The sequence below is a fragment of the Elephantulus edwardii genome, unplaced genomic scaffold (genome assembly GCF_000299155.1).
Source record: "Elephantulus edwardii isolate Elephantulus edwardi_28Jun2011 unplaced genomic scaffold, EleEdw1.0 scaffold00097, whole genome shotgun sequence".
In the NCBI taxonomy this organism is placed as follows: domain Eukaryota; kingdom Metazoa; phylum Chordata; class Mammalia; order Macroscelidea; family Macroscelididae; genus Elephantulus; species Elephantulus edwardii.
This window is the reverse complement of record NW_006399847.1, coordinates 9,291,203-9,300,263: the sequence shown is the minus strand read 5'-3', so window position 1 is coordinate 9,300,263 and position 9,061 is coordinate 9,291,203. Positions and strand designations below refer to the sequence as shown.

Below are 9,061 nucleotides of genomic sequence, written 5' to 3'. Positions count from 1 at the left end.
ATCTGAACAACAAGCTTTGTAATGAAAACAACAAGCCTCATCTAACTGACAATAAGCCTCATCAACCTGACAACAAACCTCATCAACATGACAAAATACATTATCACCTTGACAACAAGCTTTCTTACCTTGACAACATGCTTCATCATCTTGATATTAAACCAACTCTCTGTGACAAGTCTTGTCACAATGACATCAAAGCTCATCACCTTGACAAGCTTTGTCATCTTGACAACAAATTCTCCTTGACAACATATATCATCATCTGACTGTTGGGGCCTGGCTAACCTGTACCATAATACCAGCAAGACTAACTCCATAATGGCTATAGCATCTGCTTGACAGTAAGCAACTCAATCAAGGAAGTAAGATGTTAAAAAATAAGAATGACACAAATGTCTTAATCCTTAAAGAATGTTGTGTCCTTATCACTCGAAACTATCTGTTCCTTAAGGCACACAATGAAGTATTCTGGAAAACATCTTTGTATTGTGCTGAGGACTGTAAAAGTTGATGAATTTCCAGGTGGTCAGCATCTTGTGTGGGCTAATGTGATTGTTATAGCAGATGTGCTACTAGAACCTATATAAGTTTTCTCTAAAAAATAAAATTTTGCCATTCACCATCAGCGATAGCTTCTCTGCATCTTCATTTAATCCTCATCCCTTCTCTCAGCAGAACTGTTTGTTTTAATGAGACAGGACCCCATTATCTGACAACAAGCCTCATAACCCTCACAAGTCTGATTAGCAAACAACTAAATTCGACACTCTGAAAACTAGTAGCTTCACCCTGATAAGGAACTTCATCTCTGTCATCAAGCCTTGATTGTCACCATGACAAGTCTTATATTCTTGACAACAAGTTTCATCACTGTGACAACAATCACATCACCCTGACTTCAAGCCTCATCACCATGGCAAGTTTCATCGCCTTAAAAAGAAGTCTCATTACCTTAGCACAAGCCTCATGACCTGGACAAGCCTTGTCACTATGACAGTAAGTCTTTTTACTTTGATAACAACTCTCATAATTGTGAAAACAACCTTATCACCATAACAACAAGCCTCATAACCAAGAACAACAAGCTTCACCCCTACAACAATTCTGATGGTGACCATGATAAGAAGCTTAGTAACCTTGACAATAAGCTTTATAACCTTGACAATAAATCTTGTCACCATGGCAACAAGCTTCATAACCAAGAACAAAAAGCCTCATCCTTACAACAAGCATTATGACAATAAACTATGACAAGATGCCTAGTAATCTTCACAAAAAGTTTCCTTCTCTTGACAGTAAATATGGTAATTATGACAACAAGCTTCATCACCATGACAACACATCTAGTCACCATGAAAACAAGCTTCATCATGTTGACAACAAACCTCATCACCTTGACAAACTTCATCACCTTGACACCAATCTTTTCCACCATAATAGCAAATCTTGTCACCTTAAAAATAAACCATAACAACTAGCCTCATCAACCTGTCAATTAGCTTGTTCACAGTGTCAGGGAGCCTCATCACCCTGACAATATGCCTCATGACTGAAACAAGTCTCATCACCCTGACACAAGTCTCATCAACTTGACAACAAGCTTTTTCACTAGGACAACAACCCTCATCACCATAACAATAAGACTCATCACCTAAACAATTAAATCTCATCATCATGACCTTAAGACTTATCTTGACTATCAGCTTCTCCATGTTGACAACAAATGTTGTCACCCTAAAAACTCACCTCATAACTTTGGCAAGAAGTCTGATCATCATAGAACTAGCATCGGCACCCTGACAAATACCCTTTTCACCCTGATAACAAATTTATTAACATGACAAGTCCTGTCACCATGACAATAAGCTAAGTCACCTTGACAACAAACTTCATAACCTTGACAAGAAGTTTCATACAGTAACAAGATTTGTCACATGACAACAAGCCTAGTCACCTTTACAACAAGCTTAATCACCTTAACAAGTTTCATCACCGTGACAGTCTAGTTAGCATGACAAGAAGCCTCTTTACCTTGACAACAGTGTCATCATCTTGACAGTGACTTTTGTCATGTTGACATCAAGCCTTGTTACTGTGAAAAGAAATCTAATCACCATGTAAAGCCTTGTCACCATCACAACAAGCTTCATTACCATAACAAAAACCCTAGTGACCTTGTCAACAAATCTTGCCACCATGACATATCTCATCATCCTTACAACAAACCTCCTCATCATGACAACAAGCTTAGCCACTTTGACAAGTTTTCTCATTATAACAAGTCAGGAAAACAAGTCTAGTTACGTTGATGACAGCTTTGTCACCTTGACAACATACTTTGTAACACTAATAACAATCCTTGTCACGATGACAACTTTTCAACTTCACAAGAAGCTGTATTACCTTGACAAGTAGTTTCATCACCTGACCACAAGCCTTGTCATTATGACAAGTTTTCTCTTAAAAACAAGCCTTGTCATCTTAACAACCAATTTTTTCACCTTGACAGCAAGCTTCACCCTGACAATGAGTGTCCTCACCATGACAATAAGCTTCATCACTTAGACAAATTTTATACCATAGACCACAAATCTTGTATCCCACACCACAAGAGTTGTCCCTTTGACAACATATCGAGTCAACTTAAAATTAGCTAGCCTTATTTCTCTGACAAAGAGTCATCAGAATTATATCACCCTGATTATAACCCTTGACATCAGTTCTCCAAGTCTGGCAACAGTTCTCATCATCTTACAAGAAACCTTGTCAATTTGCCAATAAACTTCTTCACCTTCACAAAAACCCTTGTCACTATGACAACAAGTCTCATAACAAGGACAAGTTTTGCCAAGAAGACAACTAGTTACCGTGACAACAAACTTCATAACCCTAACAAAAGGCTCCAACACTGTGACAAGAAGTCTTGTAACATGAAAACAAGCCTTGTCACCATGACATGTCTCATTGCCATGAAAACTAGCCTCTTTAGTGTCACAAAGAGCCTCATCATTCTGACCATAAGCCTCAAGACTGTAATAACTAGACTCTTCATCCTCACAAGGATCCTTAACACCCTGACAGTAAGTCTAGACACCTTGGAAACAAGCTTCATCAACCTGACAATAAGTCTCATCAACGTGACATGTCTCATCACCATGACAACAAGCTTGGTGACCTGGATAACAAGTTTAGTCACCTTGCAAAGAAACCTTGTCACCCTGACCTAAGTCTTGTTGCCATTTCGAGTCTTGTTACCAAAACAACAAGTCTCATCACTTTGACAACAGGATATGCCACATCAAAAACAAGCCTTGTCACCCTGAAAATACTCCTTATCAATGTGATGAGTCTCCTCACCTAGACAACAAGCTTGGTCATTTTGTAAACAAGCCTCATCACTATGGCAATAAGCCTTGTTATAGTGGAAACAAGTCTGGTAGCCCTGAGAAGTTTCTTTAACTTTACAGCAAGTATCATTACCTTGACAACAAACTTTATGACCATGACAACAGACCTCTTAATCCTGATAACAAGCCTTGTCTTGTCACCATCACAGCAAGTCTTGTCACCATCACAATAAGCTTTGTCATTTTGTCAACAAGCTTCATCATGTTGACAACAAATCTTGTCACCCTCACAAAAAAGCTCATTACCTTGACAACAAACCTCCTAACCCTGAAAACATACCTTATAACCTTGACAACAAGCCTCATCACTCTCACAACAATCCATGCCACTGTGATAAGTCTTGTCCTCATGGAAAGCCTCTTTACCTTGACAAGTTTAATCACTTTGACAAGATCATCATGACAACTTTCTTCACAGCAAAAACAAGCCTCCTTTTGTTGAGAACAATCTTGTTACTCTGAAAATAAGCCCCACTACTGTGACAAGTCTTGTCACTATGACAAGCCTCATCACCTTGATAACCAGCCTCATCACCATGACAAGTCCCATCACCATGGAAACACGTCTCATAATCAAGTCTCATCACTCTTACAACAAGCCTCATCACCATGACAACAAGCCGTGTTACTTTGACAACAAGCCTTGTCACCCAGATAACAAGCTTTGTCACCTTAGCAACAAGCCTCATCACTTTGACAACAAATCTTGTCACCACAAGTCTCATAACTGTGACAAGACTCACCTTCATGACAAATAGCATATTCACCCTGACAAAGAGCATCGTCACCCAGACAATGAGCCTCATCACCATTAACACAAGTCTTGTCACCCTGACAGAAGTCTCATCACTGTGACAAGTTTTATCACCATGACAGCAAGCTTTGTTACTGTGAAAAGTCTTGTCATCATGACGACAAGTCCATTAAGCCTCCACTCCATGACAAGGTTCATCATCTCTTGACAGCAAATTTGTCAATTAGGCATCAATCAAGCATCATCACAACAAGCCTCATTACCATGACAAATCTCATCACCATCTTAACAGCAATGCTGTAACCCTGACAAAAAGCCTCATAAACCTGACAACAAATTTGTTCACCATACATCTAGCCTTTTCAGACTGACCACTAGCTTCTTTACACTGACAAGGAACCTTGTAATTCTGAAAAGTCTCATTATCATCATTGTGACAAGCCTCTATACCATGACAATAAGTCTCATCACCTTGAGAACAAGACTCATCAACATGACAAGTCTCATCACAATGACAACAAGTCTTACTACCATGACAACAAATCTTTTCACCATGACCATGAATAAAAAGCTTTGTCATCCTTACAACAAGCCTCATCACTTTAACAAGCCTAGTCACCTTGACAACAAACTTCATCACCTTGACAAAAATCTTACCACTTTGAAACAAGACTCACTACCCTGAAAACAAGCCTCATCACCATAACAACAAACCTCATCACCTTGACACAAATATCATCACCCTGACTACAAGCATCCTCTCCATGACAAGTTTTATCACTTTGAAAACAAGTTTCATCACCTTACCACAAGCCTCATCTCCTTAACCATAAGCTTTTTCATCTTGACAACAAGACAAGTCTCATCACCTTGATAAGTCTCATTGCTGTGATAACTTTGTCACTATAACAACAGGCTTCATCATCCTCACTACAAGCTTCACCACCTTTCAAAAAAATCTTGTCATCTTGACAAAAGCCTCATCCCCAAGCCTTGTCACTATGACAATATATCTCATCACCATGACAAGACTTATAACCATGAACAACAAGCTTTGTCATCCTTATAAACTTCCTCACCATGACAAGTCTCGTCACCTTAACAACAAGCCTAGTCACCTTGATAACAAGCTTTATCCCTTTGACAACAAGTATAGTCACCATGGCAACAAGGTTCATCATCTTGATAATAAACTTCATGACTCTGACAAGCCTCATCACAATGACAAGCCTTGTAAGCTTGACAAAAATTGTTTCCACCATGACAAGTTTTGTCAACTTCTTAACAAACCTGTCACCTTGACAAGTCTCTTCATCCTGACAATAAACATTGTTATCATAAGTCATTTTATGATAACAAGGCTTGTCACTTTGCCAACAAGCTTAATCATCTTGACAACATATGTTGTTACCCTGGTAACAAGTCTCATAACCTTGACAAGAAGTCTGGTCACCATACAACTATACTCATTACTCTCAATACTAACCTCTTCACTCTGATAAGCGACCTCCTTTCCCTGACTTCAACTTCTGAAACTTGACATATCTTGTTATTATTACAACAAGCCCCATTACCGTGACAACAAATCTTGTCACCATCACAATTCTGATCATTTTGACAAGTCTCGTCACTTTGAAAACAAGCCTTGTTACCATGATAACAAGTCTTGTCACCTTAAAAACAAGTCTCATGACCTTAACACAAACATCGTTACTTTGACATTAAGCTTTGTCACCCTAACATCAAACCTCATCACTATGACAAGTCTTGTCACCTTGATAACAAGTCTCATCACTGTGACAAAAATCTTGTCATGGGAATAACCTTGTCACCTTCACAATCAGCTTCATCACCTTGGCAGCAAATTTTGTCACCTTGACAACTCTCATCACTGTGATAAAATCTTGACATCATGAAAACATGTCTCATCACTGGGACAGTAGGATTCATCACATTAAAACAAGCCTTCTCACTGTGACAAGTCTTGTCACCTTGACAAGTTTTATCACTGTGACAAGCCTTATCACCTTAAAAACAAACCTCCTCACTTGACAGCAAGACATATAACATTGACACAAAGCCTCTTCACTATGACTACAAAACCCGTCACTGTATTAACTGTTATAACTATGACAACAACCCTTGTCACTGTGCCAAAAACTTCATCACAGTGGCAATAAGATTCATCATCTTGAAAACAAATCTTGTTACCCTAACAAGCCTTATAACCCTGACTATAGATCTGGTAACCATACAACTAGCCTCATTACCCTGACAACTATACTTTTTATCCTAACAAGGAGCTTTGTCATCCTAAGGAGAAGCTTCATCAACATATGTCTTGTCACCATGACAACAAGCATCATCAACATAATTAGTCTTATTACCATGACATCATACATCATCACTTTGACAACAAGAATTATCAAAGTGAAAAGTCTCTCATCATGACAACAAGCTTCATCACCTTGACAAGACTCTTCACCTGGACACAAGCCTTGTCTCCCTGACTGCAAGCTCATCACCATGACAAGTGTCATAATCATGACAACAACCCTCATCACCCGGCACCAAGCCTCATCACAATGACAAGTCTCATCACCGTAACAATAAGTCTTGTCAACTTGACAAGCCTTGTTCCCTTGAAATTGTCATCATAAACAATAAGCCTCATCATTCTTACAAGCCTCATTAAAGTTACAAGCCTCTTCACCATGACAATAAGCCTAATCACCTTGGCAACCAGTTTTATCACCTTGACAACTAATCATGTCACCCTGACAACAAGCTTTGTATATCTTACAAGTCTCTTCACCATACAACTAGCTTCATCTCTCTGACAACTATATTCTTCACCTTGGCAAAGATCCTCGTCACCCTGATAGAGAGCCTCATCAATGTGACAAGTCTTATCACCATGAAAACAAGCTTTGTAACCTTCACAATCTTCATTTCCATGACAGCTAGCCTTCTTACCTTGATAAGAAGGTTTTTTAGTGACAAGCTTCATGACCCTGATAACAAAGTTTCATCTCTATGACAATAACTTTTGTAACCTTGACAAGACAAGAATCTTTGATACCTTGACATCAAGTCTTGTCACCATGATGACAAGCCTCATCACATGGACAAGTTTTGTCCCCAGGACAACAAACTTCATTACCTTGACAAAAGGCTTTGTCACCTTGACAACAAGCTTGGTCACCCTGAAAACAGTCTTCTTAACTGTGACAAGTCTTGTCAACATCACAATTCTTGTCAACTTAACAACAAGCTTTGCCACTTTGATAACAAATCTTTTTACCCTGACAACAAGCCTCATCACCACAACAAGCATTGACACCATGAAAACAGTGCTGGTCATCTCAACAAGCTTTATCAGGCTGACAACAAGTCTTGTCAACATAATAACAAGGATCATCAGCTTGACAACAAGTTTCTTAGCCTTGACAACAAACTCCATCTTTCTGACAAGTCACATCACAATGGCAAGTCTATTCACCATGACAAGCCTAGTCACCTAAACACAAATTTTCATAACCCTGACAACTCTAGTTACCATGAGAACAGCCTTGTCACCTTAACATCAAGCCTCATCACCCTTACAACAAGCCTCCTCATTGTGACAAATCTTGTCACGATGACAACAACTTTCATCACCATGACAAACAAACAGCATTGACTTAGACAGCAAGTCTCATCACCCTAATAGGTCATATCACCATGACAACAAGCCTTGTCACCTTGATAAAAAATTTTTCTCACCTTAACAGCAAAATTCATTACTCTTACAACAAACATAATAATTGTGAAAAGAAGTCTGTGATTTTCACACAAGCTTTGTCACCTTGAGAAGAAACTTCATCTCCCTGACAAGTCTCATCAATGTAAAAACTAGTCTTGTCATCTTTCCCTAGGGAAGTTTTCATTTCTACTGTCGCCTACACGTACCTGAAAATGTGGCTCTGGTGAAGACTGTCTTACCTTATGACATTTTTTTCCTGAAGCCCAATGTCTATCTTTGCTCTGGAGTGTTGCAAGATCAGAGGTGCAAGCTTAAGTAGTTTGTGTGCAGGGAGTCTCAAGTTAGCTTTCCTTCTTACAGTAGGTTGAGAAAGTCTTTCTCCTGCTTGTAGTTTTCTCTCAAATTATCTTGTTCTGTGTGGCACCTGGGATGGCTCCACAGCAGTGAAGACAAGGATACCCAAATGGAGGGACCTTTTCCAGGGAAATTTCAGTCCCTTCTTTCCCCATGTATGCACCTGGAAGTCAGTCAACTCTTTTTTGACAAGGGGACAAAATCAGTTAAGTTGGGAAACAGCCTCTTTAACAAAGGTGTTGGTAAAAATGGAAAAACCATCTACAGGAAATTTAAGCAAGTTCTACACCCCATACCACACACACAATCCAACTCAAGAAGGATAAGGGGACTAGGAGTTAAAAAAAAAAGCAAAACAAAAAACCACCTCATTAAAAAACTAGGAACAACCCTAGAATATCTAATCTACAACATCAATAGAAATTTAGGCATAATGAAAAACCTACAATCAGGACAGAATAAAATAGATGAATGAGACCTTCTAAGAATCAAAGCCCTATGACATGTCAAAAACCTCTCCAGTAGGGTAAAAAGGAAACTCACAGACTGAGAAAAAAATACTTGGTAATTACATATATGAAGGCAATCATATCCAAAATTTACAGAATACTCTAGCAATTTAAAAAGAAATAGTTATGAAATCAGTCAAGTGGGGAAACGACAGCCTTTTTAACAAATGATGTTGGCAAAATTGGAAAAGTATCTGCAAAAGACTCAAGCAAGACCCACACCTCACTCCATACACAAAAACCAACTCAAGGTGGACCATGGACCAAGGACTATAAACTTCATTACAGA

At 38.9% G+C, this 9,061-nt stretch overlaps 1 pseudogene; it reads left to right on the top strand.

Annotated features, from left to right (window-relative positions):
• The first annotated feature begins 2,954 nt into the window (after nucleotides 1-2,954).
• The window catches only part of LOC102860530, a 15,023-nt pseudogene continuing 8,916 nt past the window's right edge, over nucleotides 2,955-9,061 (top strand).